At 37.7% G+C, this 24651-nt stretch overlaps 1 long non-coding RNA gene across 1 annotated transcript in view; it reads right to left on the reverse strand.

The window, feature by feature from the left end:
* The window catches only part of LOC105603067 (uncharacterized), a 73804-nt gene continuing 49153 nt past the window's right edge, over positions 1-24651 (reverse strand). The window contains exon 4 of the long non-coding RNA XR_009601703.1: positions 1-24651. This exon is cut by the window's right edge and continues 32226 nt beyond it. This is a non-coding gene — a long non-coding RNA (uncharacterized LOC105603067).

Raw genomic sequence — 24651 nt, forward strand, 5'->3', positions numbered from 1 at the left:
TTTTCTTCAGTTTTTTTTTTTTTTCTTGGTTTTGTCTGGTGAATGATCTTTTATAGTAATTTATAGAAAAACTAGACTAGCAAAGGCTCTAAAGGATAAAACTGTTAACAATTTTTTTTTTCTTTTTCTGTGTTGCTGCTATACCTGGCACAAACTTTACATTTAGATTATTTTCTCATCATTTGTTTCTAATTGTGTCTCTCTTTTAAAGAAGGGCTCATGTCTTTATCCTACTTGATACCCTTAGTGCCTACCATAATGATCAGCATGTAGGATGAATTTAGGGAGGAAGGAAGGAAGGAATGAAGGCAGGAAAATGTTCAATCTTTTCTTCACCCTGAAGTAATAAACAGATTTTTCAGCCACCTGTGCCACTCTATCTTTGAAGCTGCAAGTTATTCTTTTAAGTATATACTATATAACACTTCATAATGTAGCTTTTAAGATGAGCTGGTCACTCAACACATTCACTTTCTGACAGCCACAAGTACCATATTTATTTTTTGTTTGCACTGGTTATCTACAAAAATACAATTAGAATAATTCCATTCAAGTAGGTTTGGATGGTAGTGTCACTAAAGAGGAAGTAACCACATAGTCTTTCAGTAAAAGGCCCAAAGTTCTTATTCTACTCTTTCTTTAAAGAAAGATCAACTTGTGCCAAAGTCACACTTATTTTTTGGTTAGAGACCATGGAACAGTTTCGGGCTTCCCTGGTGGCTCAGATGGTAAAGAATCCACCTGCAATGCAGGAGACCTGGGTTCAGTTTCTGGGTTGGGAAGATCACCGGGAGGAGGGCCTGGCAAACCACTCCAGTATTCTAGCCTGGAGAATCCCCACGGACAGAGGAGCCTGGAGCGCTACAGTCTGTGGAGTCGCAAAGACTGAGTGACTAAGCACAGACACACATGCAACAAGTGGATCATGTTGCGATCAGTCATACCTTATGTTGGATTTCTTCTCTCGTATGTGGTTTGTAGAATTTATAATCTTCTGAAGATTCAGAATAGACAACATACAGAGTATAGGTATGTATGCATCTGAAAAGAAAAACTACTGGACTTCCCTGGTGGCTCAGTGGTAAAGAAACTGTCTGCCAATGCAAGAGACATGGGTTCAGTTCCTGATCTGAGACGATCTCACATGCTGTGGAGCAACTAAGCTGGTGCTGCACAACTATTGAACCTGTGCTCCAGAGCCTGGGGAACTCAGTTACTGAGCTCTTGCGTTCTAGAGCCCGTGCTCCACAGTAAGAGAAGCCGCTGCAGTGAGAAGCCAGAGTACCACAATTAGAGAGTAGCCCATGGGCACCACAATGAGACAGAAGCCCATGCAGCAATGAAGACCCAGCACAGCCAAAAATAAATAAAATTTAAAGAGAAAAACTATTATAAACAGCAGCCAAAAAACCAAAAAGCAAGTGGTTTCTAAATCTTCATTAAAGGAAAGAAAACTCTGTTTCTGATGATTTGGTTTCATTGATTTAACATAAGAATTGCTATTTATTGACTGCCAATACTGTAAAGGGGTTATACAGGTGCTATGAGGCAAACAGAAATGATTAAGAAATAACCCCTGTTCTCAGGAAACTTTTAATCTGGTGAACAAGAAGACAGTACACATGCAGTGTAAAGCAAAATATGATTAATTAATGTTCCAAGGGAGGCGCATTAGGAAAGTAGTGTTTGAGCTGGACCTTGAAGGATTTAAAACAGCAGAGGATGTGAGGCAGAGAATAGAGCATATTAAAGCTCCATGATAGGAGTATAGGGGAAGTGTTGAAATGAAGGCTTGTATCAGTTTAAGGTCATATAGTAGAGACACTTGAATATAAACTGTGAAATACAGACTTAAATTTGGGGAATACTGGGCAGTTATTTTTTAATTTAGAAAATAGAAATGTTCTGTTTTTTTAAGGAGGATTAGATTGTCAGTCTTTTGGAAGGCTAGGTATGAGGGAAGGAAAAACTATCAGTGGGTAGCTAAGTTAGAAGTCTGTGATGAGATTGCAGGATAAGAGGCTCATACTGGAATTTGGCTGTCGTGACTGTAAACGATGAGATTAATATTGCATGAATAGTGTGGCTGTAGGAGCTGCTAAAATTTGTCAAAGTAGAAGTGATGGAAAGCAATAAAAAAGAACCAAGTATGTCACCAAGTTTTGGGCTGGGATGACAAGAATGATGGTATTAGGAGTAGAAAGAGCAAAGTCAGGTGGAGGATCTGAATTAGTGGAAAAGATGTGAATTTAGTTTTGATCCTGTTGTATCGGAATTGTTAGTTTCCTCAGGTGGAATGAAGATAGCTATCAGAGAGTGCAGAGAAGGCAATGGCAGCCCACTCCAGTACTCTTTCCTGGAGAGTCCCATGGATGGAGGAGCCTGGTAGGCTGCAGTCCATGGGGTTGCTAAGAGTCGGACACGACTGAGTGACTTCACTTTCACGCATTGGAGAAGGACATGGCAACCCACTCCAGTGTTCTTGCCTGGAGAATCCCAGGGACAGGGGAGCCTGGTGGTGGGCTGCCCTCTATGGGGTCGCACGGAGTCGGACACGACTGAAGTGACTTAGCAATAGCATCAGAGAGTGATGAAAATGGAGGGACTTGAGAGAGAAATCAGGACTAGAGACAAAGATCTAGGAATCATTTGCCTTGTAATTATAGAAGCTTTGTGGGGAATACAGTCTCAGAGAGTTAAGATGGTGAGAGAAGAGTTGTTCAGTTGCTCAGTTGTGTTCGATTCTGCAATCCAATGGCCTGCAGCATACCAGACTTCCCTGACCTTCGCCATCTCCCGGAGCTTGCACAAACTCATGTCCATTGAGCCAGTGATGCTGTTCAACCATCTCATCCTCTGTTGTCCCCTTCTCCTCCTGTCTTCAATCTTTCCCACCATCAGGGTCTTTTCTAATGAGTCAGCTCTTCACATCAGGTGGCTCAAGTATTGCAGCTTCAGCATCAGTCCTTCCAATTAATATTTAAGGTTGATTTCCTTTAGGATGGACTGGTTGGATCTCCTTGCAGTCCAAGGGACTCTCAAGAGTCTTCTCCAACACCACAGTTCAAAAGCATCAATTCTTTTGTGCTCAGCCTTCTTTATGGTCCAACACTCACATCCATACATGACTACCAGAAAAACCATAGCTTTGACTACGTGGATCTTTGTTGGCAAAGGTCTCTGCTTTTTAATATACTGTCCAGGTTTGTTGTAGCTTTTCTTCCATGGAGCAAGTGTCTTTTAATTTCATGGCTGCAGTCACCATCTGCAGTGATTTTGGAGCCCAAGAAAACACAGTCTCTCACTGTTTCCATTGTTTCCTCATCTATTTGCCATGAAGCAATGGGACTGGATATCATGATCTTTGTTTCTTGAATGCTGTGTTTTAAGCCAACTTTTTCACTTTCCTCTTTCACTTTCATCAAGAGGCTCTTTAGTTCCTCTTTGCTTTCTGCCATGAGGGTGGTGTCATCTGCATATCTGAGGTTATTGATATTTCTCCCAGCAATCTTGATTCCGGCTTGTGCTTCCTCCAGCCCAGCATTTCTCATGATGTACTCTGCATGTAAGTTAAATAAGCAGGGTGACAATATACAGCCTTGACATATTCCTTTCCTGATTTGAAACTGGTCTGTTGTTCCATGTCAGGTTCTAACTGTTGCTTCTTGACCTGAATACCGGTTTCACAGGAGGCAGGTCAGGTGTTGTGGTATCCCCATCTCTTGAAGAATTTTCCACAGTTTGTTGTGATCCACACAGTCAAAGGCTTGGCATAGTCAATGAAGCAGAGGTAGATGTTTTCTGGAATTCTCTTGCTTTTTCTGTGATCCAGTGGACGTTGGCAATTTGATCTCTGGTTCCTCTGCTTTTTCTAAATCCAGCTTGAACATCTGGAAGTTGTCGGTTCACGTACTGTTGAAACCTTGCTTGGAGAATTTTGAGCATTACTTTGCTAGCGTGTGAGATGAGTGCAGTTGTGCAGTAGTTTGAACATTCTTTTGCATTGTCTTTCTTTGGGATTGGAATGAAAACTGACCTTTTCCAGTCCTGTGGCCTGGAGTTGAGTTTTCCAAATTTGCTGGCATATAGAGTGCAGCACCTTCACGGCATCATCTTTTAGGATTTGAAATAGCTCAACTGGAATTCCATCCCTCCGCTAGCTTTTTTCGTAGTGATGCTTCGAAGGCCCACTTGACTTTGCACTCCAAGATGTCTGGCTCTAGATGAGTGATCACACCATCGTGATTATATGGGTCGTGAAGATCTTTTTTGTATGGTTCTTCTGTGTATTCTTGCCACCTCTTCTTAATATCTTTTGCTTCTGTTAGGTCCATACCATTTTTGTCCTTAATTTTTCCCGTCTTTGCATGAAGTGTTCCCTTGGTAGCTCTAATTTTCTTGAAGAAATCTCTTGTCTTGCCCATTCTGTTGTTTTCTTCTATTTCTTTGCATTGTTCACTTAGGAAGACTTTCTTATTTCTCCTTGGAATTCTTTGGAACTCTCCATTCAGACAAAATCCAAACACTTGAAGATTTTGTTGTTTAGCCCCTCAGTCGTATCTGACTCTTTTTCAACCCCATGATCTGTAGCCCGCCAGGCTCCTCTGTCCATGGAATTTCCCAGGCAAGAATACAAATTAGTGGGTTGTCATTTCCTTTTCCAGGGGATCTTTTTGAGCCTGGGATCAAACCCAAGTCTCCTGCATTGTTGGTTGGGTTCTTTACTACTTATCCACCAGAAAAGATAAGCCCATAGGGGAAACAGGTAGAGTTGTCAAACAGATTAAACAAATATTAGAATTGTGACGCATTATAGAGACCAAGAAAGGAAAGAGTTTAAAAAACTGAGATGAGATCAATAGCAACCAGAATGTTCACGTTTCCAAATAAGTTCTCATTGTCTTTGTTTTATCTGTATGCTTTTGGTGTAATATATGTCACAAGTATGTTCTGTGTTTGGAAGGATATACACCAAACTGTTAATAATTGTTAATCTGTCGGAGTTGGAGTTGAATTTTCTCTTTTCATGTCTGTATCAGGGTATTGGGAGAAAACAGATGGTACTTTCAAATTAGGATAATCAAAACAGTTACTAAAGAGACTGTTTACAAACATGTGGATGAGGTGTTGGGAAACCACAAAAATTAGTGTAGTATCCCAGGGCTAGCAGCAGCAGGGGCTGTTAACACCTTGAGGCCCACAAGAATGAAGAGAAGGAGCAATTTCTGGAATTCAGAGACAAAGAGTGGAAAAGGGACAGCTACCTTGGGAAGGGCTGTGACTTTGGTCAAGAAGGCAACAAGCCCACCAGGGGTGTGAATGCTCTCCTCCCTCTCTTGGATTTCTCACTGCAGACTGCCTAATAGTCAGGGAGCTAGAGTCTAGGCAACTTGTCTATACGGGGCAGCCTCCTGAGGCAGAGCAGGGTGGGAAAGGGTCTGGATGGGCAAGTGGAAGATACTCGGCACAGACTGCATTGCATGAATTTAAAAACATGATGGTGTCTTACTTCTCTGTTTGTTTAAAAGGTGTGTGTATAATTTTCTGTATAACTTACACATTCACATAATACAAGTTTTATAAAGTATGTGTGTATATATAATGATTAAAAGAAAAAGAAATTATAACCTCTCTATCAAAATAGGCTCCCTCACTTAGATGGTTTTCCAATGGAATTTTACAAAACTTTCAAGGGACAGACAGTATTTATTTTATATACGTTGCTCCAGAAAATGAAAAAAAAAAAAAAAAAGAGCAAGAGAAGAGCTGCCCAGTTGCCCAGCTCATTTTATACAAAGCTTTATAATCTTGGTTATCAAGTCAAGATAAGGGAAATGAAGATAGACAGATAAGGAAGATACAAGATAAGAAAAGCATATATCTGTTTCATTATGGATGTTGGTGCACTAATTCTAAATACGGTATTAGCTAGCCAAATCCAATAGTATGTTTTAAAAAGTATTTTTTTGGGGGGGGGGCTGGTTCCCTGATCAGGGATTGAACCTGGGCCCTGCCAGTGAAACCACCAACTCCTGGCCACTGGACTGCCAGGGATTTCGCTAAAAAGTACATATTGATTAAGTAGTATTTATGCCAAGAATGAAAGGATAGTTCAGTGTCAGAAAAATTGTATCTATGTATTTTACTTTAGTATTAGATCAAAGAAGAAATATATGATGATTTCATGAGACACATAAAAAGCATCTTATCTGTGATAAAAGTTGCAGAATAAAGTATTAATACTTATTTATGAAATATTAACAGCATATTAGGAATATCAAAGGACTTCTCAGACAATTTACAGAGAACTAACTGGAATAAATTAGAAGCATTTCCACTGAAACAAAGCAAGAGAAAGATGTTTACAATTTTCACTATCACTTAAACATAATATTAAAGGTCCCACCTGTCTTTTAAGGCAGGATAAAGGTATGTTAGGAATGGAAGAGCAGATATGATTATCTGTGTAGAAAGTTCAATTGAATGAACATACTGTGAGTAGTAACAAAAGTTTAATGAGATGAATAGAATTTGTATACTTCTGTATTTGCTTATCAACTCAAAAAAGTACTCCTTTTAGACAAATTATTATTATAACAAAAATAAGATATTATTTTAACAAACATAATTTTTTTGTTTCCTTTAGTAGAAAAATAGAAAAGTACATAAGATTTTAATAAATGGGGAGAGATACTATGTGCACTGTTGGTATTATTTAACCTAATAAAGTTATTAATTCTTTCCAGGTATACATGCAGTGTAAGTGAAATTCTAGTCAAAATTCTTGAGGATTTTTGAGGAACCCAACAAATTCTAAAATTTATTTGGATGGCTGATGGCTCCAACACAGAGAGATGTTATGGGGAGGGAGGTGGGAGGGGGGTTCATGTTTGGGAACGCATGTAAGAATTAAAGATTTTAAAATTAAAAAAAAAAAACTGTGCATAGAAAAAGATAAGCCAAATTGATAGTCACCCTTAGTCATCGGATAAGATATGTTATAAATAGTGATGGTGATGATGCTGCTGTTGTTCCAGCAATGTATAAATAAAACAGAAGTGAGAGCTCAAAAATAGATCTAGGTATATATAAAGACTTATGTGATAAATGTTTGTATCATGAAACAGTTGAAAAAAGACAAATCATTTAGTAGATGATGTGAGGATAACTATCTCATTATATAGAGAAAAATATAAACCTCTAACTTATATAAAGATTGGCCCCTAATAAAGTGAGAGATCAAGATATAATGCTAGTAGAAGATAATAGAAGAAAATGTGAAATAAAATCTTTGTGGCCAAAGGATAGTAAAAATATTTTAATTTTATTGAAGTGTAGTTGTGATTCAGTCATGTGTATGTATACTTTTTCAGGTTCTTTTTCCTTATAAGTTATTATAAAATATTAATATCCCTGTGCTATGCAATAGTTACTTCTTGGTTATCTATTTTATATATGGTAACATGTATATATTAATCCCAACCTCCTAATTTATCCCTTCCTGACCCTAGAAAAGACTTTTTCTTAGAAGCTCCAATTGTTAAGTCAAAAAAGAGTGGCTGGATTTGGTTACACCACAGTTGAGGATTTTGTTCAATGCAGTGTTCCATAGATGAAGTTAATGAATAGAAAAAGTTAGATTGGGAAAGGATATTTGCTGTATTTAAAACCAGCAAGGGATAATATCCCCAAAGTGGAGGAACCTCTTAAATCAACATGAAAAATATGGAGAACCCAAGCAAAAAACTCTATAACAGAATGAACAGGTAATTCAGAGAAGATGTCTGAGTAAATAGCAAAGGTATGAAGAGCTGCTACGGTTCATTTCTAAGGAGGTGAAGTGCAAATTAAAGCAATGATAAAATATCACTTTACAAGTATTGGCATTTGAATGGCAGCAGTTAGAGGGTGAAAGAAAAGTGAAAGTGAAGTCACTCAGTCATGTCCGACTCTTTGTGACCCTGTGGACTGATAGCCTACCATGCTTCTTCATCCATGGGATTTTCCAGGCGAGAGTACTGGAGTGGGCTGCCATTTCCTTCTCCAGGGGATCTTCCCAACCCAGGGATCAAACCCAGGTCTCCTGCACTGAAGACAGACACTTTACCATCTGAGCCACCAGGGAAGCCTTAGAAAGGTAGATAATACCAAGTATTGGAGAGGATATGGATAGGGGAGATTTTTGTACTGCTGGTGAGGTTTTCCTTGGTGGCTCACATGGTAAAGAATCTGCCTGCAGTGCAGGAGACCTGGGTTTGATCCCTCGGTTGGAAGATCTCCTGGAGAAGGGATTGGCCACCCACTCCAGGATTCTTGCCTGGAGAATTCCATGGACTGAGAAGCCTGGAAGGCTACAGCCTATGGGGTTGTTCAGAGTCAGACACAACTGAACACAGCAGTGATGGGGATATAAATTGCACAATCATATGCATAGCAGTACTACTCATGGGTCTGTTTTTCCAGAGAACTAGCAAAAGTTTTAGTGAGGACATGTTCATGGATATTATATTACTGCAAATGGAGGTAGAGAGTTAGATGCATCTGAGATTATATGCATGGATGTTATAATATCACTAGTGTTGGTAGAGAGATGCATCCAATAAATAATTTTAATAAGTAAAATAGAGTGGATGCATACTATGAAGTGCTATGCAGCAGTAATAAGCAATGAACCCATTGATCATGGAAGAATTTTAAAAACATAATGAAAGAAAAAATAGAAAGCATAATGAGTTATAGCACAAATGCTATTTATTTAAACAGAACACACACAATTCTTTACATAACAACTATATCTGTTTTATAATGCTCTACATATTTAAAGATATATCTATTTTTATAATGCTACACATATTAAAGATATATCTATTTTATAATGCTACACATATTTATAAAGATATAGCTATTTTATAATATTTTATAGTAGTAGTTTATAATACTACACATAATTAAAGATACATGCTAATCTCTTTAAAATGGGTTAATACTCAGAGGAGGGAATTGAGGTGCAAATTGAATAAAGAGTGAAAAGTAAAGATCAAAGTGAAGAAAGAGTAAAGCAAAGGAAAGGGATCTTGCATGGACTAGTGATGACAACATGTTGAGAAATTAAGGCCACAATTAGATGCTGTCTGTGTGTCTGAAGCTCAAAATCTAACAACAGATCAAACACTCAGGTGGTTTTTAGTCTTTTGCAACAGTGGCTATCTTTATCATACATTACTTTGTAATTAAAACTGAAATATTTTTCTTGTACTATGCATTTCTTAGATGTCTTCTCTAGTCCTGTTCTTTTCTGAAGTACTTTAGGCAAAAGTAAAATCATAGTTATGTGCCTGGCAAGCATTGAGGGTATTCACATGAACTGCTTGACTGATCCTGAGAGAAAAACACTATTTAAGCAACTTTCAAAGATTTTGGTCTTGGCATCTCTTTATATTCTTATTATTGAGGATCCTAAGAGCCCTTGTTATTTACCACATTAGAAATAAAAATGTTAAATATTTAATAATTTTAAAAATAATCATAAAACATAAAATGTTAATATTTTTAAATGAAAAATATTTTGCAGTGCAAACATTTAGTGAGAAGAGTGGCATCATTTTACATGTGTACAAATCTCTAATGTTTGACTTAATAGAAGACAGCTGGATTCTCATATTTGTTCTGTATTCATCTCTTGTAAAATGTTGTTTTGATTGAAATATATCTAGAAAATCCAGCATCACAGATATGTAGTTAGAAAAATGAGTGGTATCTTAACAGCCTTTTCAGTTAATTGTGGATATTTGTCTTTGATATTGCACCAAAGCTCGACAAGTGGTAGTTTCTTGAAGGTGATTTTCAATCGCCTTCTGAGATCTGAAACTATTCTCAATGAACATTTTGTAGTTCATTATATTAAACTTACTGGTGTATCTTATACTTTGATGAATCTTTAACCATGCATGATTTTGTAATTTCATGCATTGGTCAGTTGGAAAATTCTGCTTTACTGAGTTATGCGTATCACTATTTTGTTGTTTAGTTACTCAGTCGTGTCCAACTCTTGTGATGCAATGGACTGTAGCCCGCTAAACTCCTCTGTCTGTGGGATTTCCCAGGAAACAGTACATAGAGTGGGTTGCCATTTCCTTCTCCAGGGGATCTTTCTGAGCCAGGGATTGAACCCAAGTCTCCGTATTGGCAGGTGGATTCCTTACCAATGAGACATGAGGGACCATATACAATTAAAAAAAATGACATTTGTTAATTATAACACTGATCTCATCAGAAAAGTGCTTAAGTATTGGAAACTTTGAAGTTTCCAGCAGTTGCATACAGGTTTTCCAAAATTTTAGTTTTCATTGCAAGTTATCATTGGTAACTGTCAGTTTTTCCCCTTCAGGTTATAGACTCACTCTACTTCTGAGGAAATACCAAATACCCGAGTCTGAATAAACTGTAGTTTGTTTGCAATCTTTTCTTTCAGATGAAAATGGTGTTCCATGAAAAAAGATACTAGTAGTTCAGCTTGCAACTCAGGTACAATCCACAGTATCATGAGATATACATAGGCCTTTCTTTGGAGTGCAGCAGAAGTGTTTTGTGTATACTTCCCATTTTATAACAGAATATTAAAAAGGCTTGTACGGAAGGGTTGAGATTTAATAAAACTAATAATTTCTATTGACTCATTGAGGACATTCTTAAATGAATCTGTCTTTCCTGCTAGCATGGTGCTGAATGATAATGATAGAATGGTTTTGTGCCACTATCCTTTTTTTTCTTTTAATATATCATTGTGATGTGGATTATGTTATTTTATTTATTAAACTATACTTGATTTCTAATTTGTGTTAGTTTCAGGTGTACAGCTTCAGATTCTTTTCCATTTAGGTTATTATGAGATAATTGAATATAGCACAGAAGTGTGCTATACAGTAAATCCTTATTTATTTTATATATAGTGCTGTGTATTTATTAATCTCCTGCTCTTAATTTATATCTCCCCCTCCTCTTTCCCCTTTGATAATAAGTTTATTTTCTATGTCTGTGGATCTGTTTTTGTTTTATTACTAAGTTGATTTGTGTTATTTTTTTTAGATTCCATGTATGAGTGGTATAATTTGGTATTTGTCTTTCTCTTTCTGACTTACTTCACTTAGTTGGATAATTTCTATCAAAATTGATGTTTCTGCAGATGGCAATATTTCATTCTTTTTTTATGACTGAGTAATAGTCCTCTGTATATATGTACCACCTCTTCTTTATCTGTTCGTCTGTTAATGGACATTCCAGGTGTCTTGGCTATTGTGAACAGTGCTGCTGTGAACACTGGCATGCAGTTATCCTTTCAAATTATTTTTTGAGTTTTGTTCTTTTCTGATATTTCCCCAGGAATGGGATTGCTGGATCATATGGTAACTCTATTTTAAGTTTTTAAAGGAACCTCCAGATGGTTTTCTGTGGTGGGTACAACCAATTTAGATTTCTCACCAACAGTGTAGGAAGGTTATCTTTTCTCCACACCCTCTCCAGCATTTATCATTTGCAGAATATTTGATGATGGCCGTTCTGATAGGTTTGAGGTGATAGATACCTCATTGTAGTTTTGATTTGCATTTCTTTAATAATTGGTGATGTGGAGCATCTTTTCCCATGCCTGTTGATCAACTGTTTGTCTTCTTTGTGGAAATGTCTGTTTAGGTCTTCTGCCCATATTTTGATTGGGTTGTTTGTTTTCCTGTTATTGAGTTGCATGAGCTGTCTGTTTATTTTGGAAGTTATTCCTTCTTGGTCACATCATTTGCAAATATTTTCTCCTAGTCATACATTGTCTGTATATCTATCACCATGTATTTTGTTTTGAAAAAAAAACTGAACATGTTACCCATTATATTTAACAGGTTTTAAAAAATGGTTTATACCACCTAAGTGAAGTAAGTGAATAAGTGAAGTCACTCAGTCGTGTCCGACCCTTTGCGACTCAATGGACTGTAGTCCACCAGGCTCCTCCATCCATGGAATTTTCCAGGCAAGAGTACTGGAGTGGGTTGCCATTTCCTTCTCCAGGGGATCTTCCTGACCCAGGGATTGAACCCAGGTCTCCTGCATTGCAGGCAGATGCTTTACCGTCTAATCCACCAGGGAAGTTTCCCAGAAGTTCTTATACCATCTGGTAGGTACTAAATTTCTCTCTATGGTTGCAAAGATAGAAAATGGGAAGAAAAAGAATCCATATATTTTCTGATACATGAAATTGAAATTATGTACCTAGTATTTTCAGTAGTCACTTAATACATATTGAATTGTTGAGTGAAAAAAATGGACAGTGACATTGCAGTGCTATTAGTTATGATAATGTTACACATGAGATAAAACTCACTTTTAGTTCTGTGGTCTTTCTTCCTTGGGACAGTATCTTATTTCCTACACCTTCTTTCTCTCTCTCTCTTTTTGTTTTTATAGACATGACCTTCCAGTCATGCTCCACTTCCCAGACCTGAATAAAAAATGTTTGAATGAAGCCTACTCCATATGAATGGGCAAATGTCTATATGAGAGCTGGTGGTTCTGAATTATGCCCCCCTTTTTTTTTGAACAAACAATAAAGAAGGGTCCATATTGTACCAAATAAACTGATTAAAATTGAAAAATTTATCTACCTTTTTGTGTACAGGTAGAAACCAGATTGTTGAGTTCTGGGACTAGTCACAGCGCTTGAAATTTTGTAACTGATCAATTGATTGCTGAATTTTCATACTTTTCTTACATCAGTCAATCACTTGGTCAGATAGAACATACCCCATAAGAACTGAAAATCCAGTAAATCAAAGGCATAAATTTACATTTATAAATTTATACATTTATAAATGTAATACATATTTAGTGTAAGTGAATAATAATGTAATAACCTCTTACTGTTTCCTCAAACTCATGAATCACCATACATAATAAATAAATTATTATTGTAAGCTCCTTATGCATATACTGTAATTGCCATAAGTTTTCTCTTACTATTTTTTTTTCTTTTACTCTGGACAACAGAATACACTTACATGGTGTCAAATTTCTGACATATAATTGGAAAACAGAGGAAAGATGCAATTCAGTTTGTTTGAAGCATTTTACAGTTTTACATGTCTTTATGGACATATACATATGTTCATACAAAATAATCCATTTACCACTTTTTAAAAAGCTTTCATTAATGAAAAATGCATATTTATAACTGACATAATTGTAGCATTCATTTTTGATACAGCATCTTCATCATTAAATTATTAATTATTTTTCCAAGTAATAATTATTTTCTAACAGACTCAACTTTAATAACTAACAAAATTAAGGTCAAAATTTTCTTAAATTTGTTCTACATGGGGAGATCAAACTACATCATTTTTATTTCAAATTAAGTTTTATTTTTGGAAAAATAGATAAATCTTTATGTTTAGAAGAAAAATCAGAAATTACTCAAATGGGGGCTGAATAAATTTTTTAATCTTGTTCTGTGTTGCACAGAAATTTCTGGGGATGGCATCATTTCCAGCTTGGAGGCATCACTGTTCTATTTTCACATGTGGTTGGAATGAGAATTTCCTTGCAGAAACTGCCTCCTCTTCCCACATGGGAAGAGCAAGAATATGGCTATGGAATAGTCTGTCAAAGATTTTTCTCATTATTAGCAGACAAGTTATATTGTCTGCCTGCCTGAGAATGTTTATGGAAACTTGTGATTTCTGCATCTGGAATTCATTTCTGAGAGTGCATGCAAATCAAACTATTGAATAGGTAACAGATATTTTGCTCCCCTACAGACACAACTTGTGGGCTTATGTACAACTATAACACATCTTCAAAGTTCTCCAACATGTTTGAAAACTCCAAGATGGTTTATCCTAAGAACTCTTGGAAACTCTTAGAAATTGCTTTTTTAAAATAGGGTAGATTCTCTCATTTCTAAAATGGCTTTATTAAAATCTCACCTAGAAGTAGAGATAGGATTTTTTTTTTTGTCTTAAAAACTTAGTTGTTTTGGTTGGTGAAGACTAATGATAATTTATCTAAAATTTAAAATTAGGGCAGCTAGATTTTTACAGATACTTTTCAAATACAATTCTTACACTAATTGATAGATCTAGACTTGGCATAATCTATATTATTGGTTCCTAAGTAGTGATTCATGATTAAATTTACACCTGTCTGTGGTAAAATAGAAATATTAGAAGAACATAGAAAGTTTTTCATTAAATTTATCCAGTTTATATTAGGACTGTCCTTTATACTGAGATGTCATTTCCTACTTTAAAAACTTTTTGCATTTATTTTTGGCTATTCTGGACTCTCATTGCTGCCCAGGCTTTTCCCTAGGTGTGGTGCAGGTTCCTCATTGTGGTGGCTTCTCTTGTTGATGAGCATGGGCTCTGGGGTGTGCAGGGGGCTTCAGTAGCTGCGGTTCGTGGGCTCAGTAGTTTCGACTCCAAGGGATCTAGAACATGGGCTCAGTGGTTGAGGGGCAGAGTCTTGGTTGCTCTGTGGCATGTGGGAACTCAAGTCTTTGTCTCCTGCATGGGCTGGTAGATTCTCTACCTTTGAACCACTAGGAAAGTGTGAAGGTGTTAACTTGCTCAGTCGTGTCCGACTCTTCGTGACTCCAGGGACTGTAGTACAAAAGGCTCCTCTGTCCATGGAATTCTCCAGGCAAGAATACTGGAGTGGGTTGCCATTCTTTTCTCCAGGGGATGGAGATTTGGCTTAAAGAAATGGGATTTTAAATGTAGTTAGGTAAATCTAGATTAAAAAGGAGAATGATCACTTTTGTAACTTTGGATTAAGAATGATATAAGCAGTTGGTGATTAATGAAGGCTCAAAGGTAATTAAACCTGGAGTACAAAATCTTTGCCTGTCTTATTTGCTGCTCTGGTACTGGTTCCTAGTGGGTTTGCCAGGTGGCACAGTGGTAAAGAATCCACCTGCCAATGCAGGAGACGCAGGTTCAATCCATGGGTCAGAAAGATCCCCCGGGGGAGGAAATGGCAGCTCACTCCAGCATTCTTGCCTGGAAAATTCCATGGACAGAGGAGCCTGGTGGGCTGAGTCCATGGGGTTGCAAAGAGTTTGACATGGCTGAGCGACTGAGCAGGCACACACTGGTACCTAATAGATGTTCCATAGATACATGGTGAATGAAGAACATGAAAGAAGAAAGAGAAGGTAGCTGCTGGGGAAGTAGTAGTAGAGAACTGTGAAGAACACCAGGAAGATGAATTTTAAGAGTAGCTAAGACATTTTAGAGTTTTTTGAAGGCCTCTTTTAACCCAGGCAACATAATCTTACTTATTGTTAATTGCTCTGCTCTACTAACTGAAAGTATGGATGGTGAAAAGATTTTGTATTGATTATCAGCTACTGTTGTTGTTTAGTCGCTCAGTTGTGTCCGACTCTTTGTGACCCCATGGACTGCAGCATGCCAGGTTTCCCCGTCCTTCACTATCTCCAGGAGTTTGTTCAAACTCAACGTTCATTGGGTTGGTGATGCCATCCAACTATCTCATCCTCTGTCATCCCCTTCTCCTCCTGCCCTCAATCTTTCCCAACATCAGTCTTTTCCAGTGAGTTGACTCTCTGCATCATGTGGCCAAAGTATTGGAGCTTTAGCATCAGTTCTTCCAATGAGTATTCAGGACTGCTTTTCTTTAGGATTGACTGGTTTGATCTCTTTGCTCTCCAGGGGACTCTGAAGAATCTTCTCCGTCACCGCAGTTCGAAAGGATCAGTTCTTTGGTGCTCAGCTTTCTTTATGGTCCAATTCTGATATCCTTACATGAGTACTGGAAAAACCATTGTTTTGACTGTATGGACCTTTGTTGACAAAGTGATGCCTTTGCTTTTCTTTTTTTTTTACTTTAAAAAAAGTATTTATTTTTAACCGATTGATGATTGGCTTACATTATTGGTTTGATTTCTGTCATACATCAACATGAAATAACCATAGGTGTATCTGTGGTTGAATCTCCCTCTCACCACATGCCTATTCCCACCCCTCTAGGTTATTATAGACTCCTGTTTGAGTTCCCTGAGTCATGCAGCAAATTCCCATTGGCTGTCTATTTACATACATTAGTGTATGTCTTTGCTTTTTAATACACTGTCTAGGTTTGCCATAGCTTTTCGTCCAAGGAGCAAGTGTCTTTTAATTTCATGGCTGCAGTCACTATCTGCAGTGATTTTGGAGCCCAAGAAAACACAGTCTCTCACTGTTTCCATTGTTTCCTCATCTATTTGCCATGAAGTGATGGGACTGGGTGTCATGATCTTTGTTTTTTGAGTGTTGCATTTTAAGCCAGCTTTTTCACTCTCCTCTTTCATTTTCATCAAGAGGCTCTTTAGTTCCTCTTCACTTTTGCCATTAGGGTGGTATCATCTGCATATCTAAGGTTATTGATATTTCTCCTGGCAATCTTGATTCCAGCTTGTGCTTCATCCAGCCTGGCATTTCGCATGATGTACTCTGCATATAAGTTAAATAAGCAGCCTTTATGTGCCCTTTTCCTAATTTTGAACCAGTCTGTTGTTCCATGTCTGGTTCTAACTGTTGCTTTTTGACCTGCATATAGGTTTCACAGGAGGCAGGTAAGGTGGTCTGGTATTCCCATCTGTTTAAGGTCAGCTACTACTACTGGAATTTACATGATAGCTAGAAGATAACAGAATCTATGGTTTCAGTTCAGTTCAGTCGCTTAGTCTTGTCCGACTCTTTGCGACCCCATGAATTGCAGCACGCCAGGCCTCCCTGTCCATACCAACTCCCAGAGCTCACTCAAACTCACGTCCGTTGAGTCGATGCCATCCAGCCATCTCATCCTCTGTCATCCCCTTCTCCTCCTGCCCCCAATCCCTCCCAGCATCAGAGTCTTTTCCAATGAGTCAGCTCTTCACATGAGGTGGCCAAAGTACTGGAGTTTCAGCTTCAGCATCATTCCTTCCAAAGAAATCCCAGGGTTGATCTCCTTCAGAATGGACTGGTTGGATCTCCTTGCAGTCCAAGGGACTCTCAAGAGTCTTCTCTAACACCGCAGTTCAAAAGCATCAATTCTTCAGCACTCAGCTTTCTTCACAGTACAACTCTCACATCTATACATGACCACTGGAAAAACCATAGCTAAGATGGTCCTTAAATTCATTAGTAATCCTAAAATTTTAGTGAACTTTAAGCAAAGAACTTTACTTCTAGTTACATATTTATGGGCCTAAAATCATTATCAACTCTTAAAATTACCAAGTAATAGCATTGGAAAATGATTCTGGAGATTATTTCTTTCATCTTTCCTGAAAAACTAATTTTCAGAGATTTTATTGATATTCTGTACCATATTGAATCAGGCCTACTTTAAATTTATTTTTGAAAAAAATATAATTCAACATCTGTATACATGACAAAGTGATTACCGCAAGTCTAGTTACCATCCATTATCATACAGTTAACTCTGTTCACCCACCCCCAATCCCTTTTCCCCTCTGTTATCCACTAATCTCGTCTTTTTCTCAGTGTTTTTGTTTTGTTCATTGATTTGTTTTTAGCTGTACCACATGGTATGTGGGATCTTGGTTTCCTGACCAGGAATTGAACCCATGCTCTCTGCAGTGGAAGTGCAGAGCTCTAACCATTGGGCCATGAAGGAATTCCCTATTCATTTGTTTTGTGTTTTAGATTCCATAGACTTCCCTGGTGGTTCAGATGGTCAAGTGTCTGCCTGCAATGCAGGAGACCTGGGTTCGATCCCTGGGTCCTATCCCTGGGTTGGGAAGATCCCCTGGAGAAGGAAATGGCAACCCACTCCAGTACTCTTGCCTGGAAGATCCCATGGACAGAGGAGCCTGGTAGGCTACAGTCCATGGGGTCACAAAGAGTTGGACACGACTAAGTGACTAAATTTTAAACTTATGAATGAAATCATACAGTATTTGTCCTTATGTGACTTATTTCACTTATTGCTAGCATAATACCTTCAAAATCCTTCGTGTTGTCATAGGATGATAATAGGATTTCGTTCTTTTTTATGACTGAGTACTAGTTTGTTATGTATTTGTGTACGTTATCTTTATCCATTCAGTGATCCATGGAGACCTAGGTAGTTTCTCTGTCTTGGCTATTGTAAATAATGCTGCAGTAAACAGGGATGCCTGTATCTTTTGAATTAATGTTTTTGTGTTCTTTGGATAAATACTCAGAAGTGAAATAGCTGAGTCATTCCCTTGTGTCTCAGCTGGTAAAGAATACGTGTGCAATGTGGGAGACCTGGGTTTGATCCCTGGGTTGGGAAGATCCCCTGGAGAAGGGAAAGGCTACCCACTCCAGTATTCTGGACTAGAGAATTCATTGGCTGTATAGTCCATGGGGTCGCAAAGAATTGAGCACTACTGAGCGGGAAAAGAAAAGGTAGTTCTATTCTTAATTTTTTGAAGAATCTCAATACTGTTCTCCATAATGACTGCACCGACTTCCAGTCCCACCAACACTGTATGAAGGTTCCCTTTTCTTCACATTCTTTTCAGTATTTATTATTATTATTATTTGATAATAGCCATTCTAACAGGTGCAGGGTGATATCTCATTATGGTTTTAACTTTTGCTTCCCTAATAATCAGTGATGTTGAGCATCTTTTCTTGTGCCTATTGGCCATCTGTATGTCTTCTTTGTAAAAAATGTCTTTTGAGAGCCTCTGCCCATTAAAAATTTGTTGTTGTTGCTGAATTGTATGAGTTCTTTATATATTTTGGATATTAGCCTTTTATGTGATATATCATTGCAAGTTCTTTTTCCTTTATTAGTTTGACTTTTCATTTGGATGATGGTTTCCTTTGCTGGGCAGAAACTTTTTAGTTTGTTAATTTTTGCTTTTGTTGCTCTTATTTTTGGACTCAGGTCCACAGAAACATCACTAAACCCACGTCATTAAAATTACTGCCACTGTTTTTCCTAGGAATTTTATGGTTTCAGGTCTTATATTCAAGTCTTTAATTCGTTTTGAGTTAATTTTCATATCTGTTATAAGATAGTAGTCTAGTTTCATTCTTTAGCATGTGGCTGTCCAGTTTTCCAACAAACTGCTTATAGTTGTTTCTTACAAGTTATTTGGCCAAACAGTCAAAATTTGGTAAGGGATAAGTATGAATGAGACTCATGAAAATTCATCTTTTTGTCCAAATAACTTTTTGAAGTATGATTAAATATAAGATCTATGTTTCATTTATCTTCGTTTTATAGTACTTCATTTCTCTGTAAACCAAAAGGGATACCACTATAGGCTAACATTTTAAGAGAATTGCATCTTGGTAAATTAATTTTCAAATATATAAGAGTCCATATAGCTATAATAAATAAAATTTTGGTGTCCTATATATGTAATAAGTAAACAACAGAGGACTGTTTCTGTGAGATATTACAATTTTCAACAGTAGATTTGCTCTCACTGGTTCATCTCATGTTAGCGTATTTATGTTCCTTTTCCTAACTCCTCCCCCAACCCTGTCTCAACACATGGGGCATAGCACTCACTGATTATTGTGTGTGTTAGACATTTGAAAGTGTGTGGTCTTGCAAAACTGTGAGGCATATTGAAGTTCTTTATAGTATAAAGTTAGTGACATGTAGTTGCTTTAACTCATATCCACTCTTCTGGTAGCCAAAAGAAATGCAATGATGTAGTAAAGGTTTCCTTATTTATGAATAATTAAAGGTTCTCCCAAAACATTTCTAATTATTATTAGAAAATAATTTCTCTCATTTAGCAGAACTTGGGTTTGCAAAATGCATATTGTTTTCCTGAAGGCTCTTGCTTGTGAAATGTGTCATTTACCTGCGTAAGAGCATATGTGTGTTAATTGTTAAAAACAATCATGGAAGCAAAGACAGAGATTCACTTCATCAGGTTAGCAGTGTTGAGATCAGTTTATTGAACATCTTCCTAATCTTCTATTGTGACTGTAGTATTTGTCCATCTTTGCAGTCCAGGTATTCCCCAGGAAGTAGGCCTCAACAGTGTCTCCTCCCTGTGATTTACTCAGGCTCGAATGGAATATGCCTTAACAGCCATTCATGTTTTCTGTTTTCTCATCTGGGGACTGCTCTTTGCCCCAGACTCTGGTTGTCTCAGGAGGGAGAGCATCTTATTTCTGAAGTATGATTAATGTCTGTCACGTGTGAAGGAAGCACTCGAGGCAGAAGTTACTCTCACCTCATTGCCCTTATTCTCCTCTCACTGCTGTTGCTTTTTGAAAACCATCCCCTTCATCACCTTTCACCAAAGTATGCTTTGCTCGTTTGGGGAGGTCATCCGCTGGATCATGGAAAAAGCAAGAGAATTCCAGAAGAACATCTATTTCTGCATTATTGACTATGCCAAAGCCTTTGTCTGTGTGGATCACAATAAACTGGAAAATTCTGAGAGAGATGGGAATACAGACCACCTGACCTGCCTCTTGAGAAATCTGTATGCAGGTCAGGAAGCAACAGTTAGAACTGGACATGGAACAACAGACTGGTTCCAGATAGGAAAAGGAGTACGTAAGGCTGTATATTGTCACCCTGCTTATTTAACTTCTATGCAGAGTACATCATGAGAAATGCTGGACTGGAAGAAACACGAGCTGGAATCAAGATTGCCGGGAGAAATATCAATAACCTCAGATATGTAGATGATGCCACCCTTATGGCAGAAAGTGAAGAGGAACTAAAAGGCCTCTTGATGAAAGTGAAAGAGAAGAGTGAAAAAGTGGGCTTAAAGCTCAACATTCAGAAAACTAAGATCATGGCATCTGGTCCCATCACTTCATGGGAAATAGATGGGAAACAGTGGAAACAGTGTCAGACTTTATTTTTTTGGGCTCCAAAATCACTGCAGATTGTGATTACAGCCATGAAATTAAAAGACGCTTACTCATTGAAAGAAAAGTTATGACCAACCTAGATAGCATATTCAAAAGCAGAGACATTACTTTGCCGACTAAGGTCCGTCTAGTCAAGGCTATGGTTTTTCCTGTGGTCATGTATAGATGTGAGAGTTGGACTATGAAGAAGGCTGAGCGCCGAAGAATTGATCCTTTTGAACTGTGTGGTGCTGGAGAAGACTCTCGAGAGTCCCTTGGACTGCAAGGAGATCCAACCAGTCCATTCTGAAGGAGATCAGCCCTGGGATTTCTTTGGAAGGGATGATGCTGAAGCTGAAACTCCAGTACTTTGGCCACCTCCTGTGAAGAGCTGACTCATTGGAAAAGACTCTGATGCTGGGAGGGATTGGGGGCAGGAGGAGAAGGGGACAACAGAGGATGAGATGGCTGGATGGCATCACTGACTCGATGGACGTGAGTCTGAGTGAACTCCAGGAGTTGGTGATGGACAGGGAGGCCTTGCGTGCTGCGATTCATGGGGTCGCAAAGAGTCAGACACGACTGAGCGGCTGAACTGAACTGATGATTGTTTATCTCAATTCAAATGGAGAGAGTATGGAAGTGAATTCTAATAGGGACCATCCAATAATTTTCCCACAGGTTTTAAGCAATGTGTTTTCCAGACTTTCTAAAAAGAGAGTAAATATAACGCAACAGTTTATACCTAGGAAACTATCATTTAGTCCAGCCATAACTTATGGAACCTTTATATTAAAAGCACTCCTGTATTTTCCTCTTTGTGGGCCAACGAAAGTATGCATGTACAGGAAGAAGATAGAGACATGAGGAAGAGGGGAGTCTTTTCCAACTCTCCTTGCACACTGAGCCGTCTGAACTCATGAATGTGGAGAGAATAAGTAATATATGTTTGAGGATTTTTTAATGTAAGGTTAAATTGTATCCATCTGCTCCAGCTGTTTTTGTTTCACATTCGAATATTTACAGTTTTACTGAAAGTGGGAAGCAGCTATTGAGTGTTGCATGTATCATTGTGAAAAAAGGATCCTTTTCTTTCCTTAATTGTTAGAGTATCAGAGTTGTACAAGAGGTCAGAGACCAAGGCTATCTTATCCAACACTGAATTTCCAGAGGCCAACCTGGTACTTGATATCTTGTAGGTGCTCAATATATATTTAAGAGAATGAGGAATGATTATTGTTGTCCTAGTTGATAAAATACATAATGATGCCTACATTAAAAGTTTATAACTTTGTGAAAGTCAAAAGATTAAATTGCCTTTCATTATGTTTGCATAGGTACATGTATTGTAAACTGTATAATTAAAGCCTTTTAGTAGTTTTTTAAAAATTAACTTTATTTTTGGCTGTGCTGAGTCTTTGGTGCTTCATGTGGGCCTTCTCTAGTTATAGCTTGCTGGCTGTAGAGCACAGGTTGTGGCACATGGGCTTAGTTGCCCCTCAGCATTGGAATCTTCCTGAACCCAGGATTGAACCCATTCCCCTGCACTGGCAAGTGGATTCTTAACCCCTGTACCACCAGGCAGGTCCCCATTTAACGGTTGATTTGCTCATTATTATTTGCTTTCCCTGGTGGCTCAGCGGTTGAGAACCTGCTAATTCTGGAGATGTTAATCAGGAAGATCCCCTGGAGGAGGAAATGGCAGCACACTTCGGTATTCTTGCCTGGTAAATCCCATGGACAGAGGAGCCAGGCAGGATACGGTCCATGAGGGTGCAAAGTAGGATATGACTTTGCAAATAAACAATAACAACAAGCATTAGTATTTGTTTTTTTAAACTAAATTTTAAAATTTTAGAATCTGAGAAAATTTATAAGAGGAATACTTATAGCAGTTTTTTCCTGTTGTGGGGCAGTTTGAAACATACATGAGTATTATGTTTTATTTTTTGAGGCCTTGTCTGTATCAGTTGTTTTGACCTAACTAACCAGACTATTTCCTCTATAGTTGACTCTTGAACCCTGTGGGGTTAGGGATATTAACCTCCTCATGCAGTCAAAAATCCAGGTGTAACGTACAGTGGGCCCTTCTGTACCTGGTTCCTTCATCTCTGTGGTTCCTTGGTATTCATGGTTCCAAATTTGAGCATTACTATTGAAAAAAATCATCCTGTTAAGTAGACCCATGCAGTCTCTAGACCCATGTAGTAGAACAACCAGTGTTGTTCAAGGGTCAACTCTAGTCCAAAATTCAAAACAGAAAGTTTTCTCCCCCATCTTTGACCCCAGCCACCTAATCCCCCTCCTCACAGTTGATGTTGTTAGTTTTTTGCATAATTTTCCAGAAATAATTATTTTTTAAAATTTGGCTAATTTAAATCTATTATAGAACTTTCTGTATCATTTCATATAGAGTGTATTCATTCTTTTTTGTGGCTTCATTCTCTGCTGCATGAATCTACTACAATTTATGTAAATAATTCCTTGTTAATGAACATTTAAGTTATTGCCAATATTTTACTGATACAATGATGACATGAATAACTTTGTAAAAGTCATTCTTTACAGAGGTTTTTCATTAGAATAAATTCCTAGATGTAAAATTGTATTAAAGTATATGTATTTATAATTTTGATAAATATTTTCCAAATTGCTTAGAGGATAGGTTTCAGTGATTTTTTTTCTTAACAATTTGCTTGACTCAAACTATTCTACCAGCTGATTTTTTAATATTCTGCAATCACTCCACATAAAATTGAATCCTATAGTGGTTAGGTGAAAAGCAGCCATGTTGATGGTGTGACTTAAGGAGCATTGAGTGTCCTACAGCCCAAGTATCTGTAAGTCAGCAGTGTGTCATAATGTCATTTGAGGCAATCCGTTGATTCTGTATGATAATCATACCCAATAATTAATTTTTTTGGTTATAATTATTTATATTCATATCTTGATAAACTATAAAATGTATCTCCAAAACTTTTGGTTTCTCTGTGTACATTTACAGCTTATTTACTGAAAGCGAAATGACAGACCATGGCCTTTTTACTAAAATAACCTCTGAAATATCCAAGTTACACAGAATGTTGATATTACTGTGATGGATGGCGGGGAGCACAGGAGGAAAGAAAGGAAAGAGAAATTTAATTCTTCAGGCTTTTTTTTCCCTTTGGTTAAAATGCCTTGGAAAGTTCTAGATTTTGATGGAGATTGCATTGTACATCTGCACAGTCATTGTTTATGAACTTGTTTCTGCTGATGGAGTTAATTTTGTCTGGGCAGATGAATGTCATTCTGGAAAAAGAGTGCTGTAATCTGTGGACACTTACTGATCCCCCACCCCAAAACACTGAACATTAACAGGAGAGGGGAGCTCTGGCCCCGGTAAAGAGTTGAAGGTTGGTAGCTTCAGGAGCTTCCCTGTGGTCTAGGGGTTAGGACTTTGCCTTCCAGTGCAGGGGGTGTGGGTTCAGTCCCTGGTCAGGGAGCTAAGATCCCACATGCCTCATGGCTAAAAAACTAAAACATAAAAAAGAAACAATATTGTAACAAATTCAATAAAGACTTTAAAAATGATCTATATAAAAAAAAATCTTAAAACATTGAAGGTTAACTTAAAATCGATAATTTCTGTTTAGACTAAATAGTATGGTTGTAAATTGTAGTCATCTAGGAAGAAATTTTTTTCCCATAAGATTTACAGTATTTGCTTGTTCTTTTTCTTTCTCTTTGGAGGTTAGTAATACCCCAGGAAAACCACCTCAGGAGGGTATCAGTGGGATGGAATGGGGGGTACAAGAAA

The sequence above is a fragment of the Ovis aries genome, chromosome 1 (assembly GCF_016772045.2).
Source record: "Ovis aries strain OAR_USU_Benz2616 breed Rambouillet chromosome 1, ARS-UI_Ramb_v3.0, whole genome shotgun sequence".
In the NCBI taxonomy this organism is placed as follows: Eukaryota; Metazoa; Chordata; class Mammalia; order Artiodactyla; family Bovidae; genus Ovis; species Ovis aries.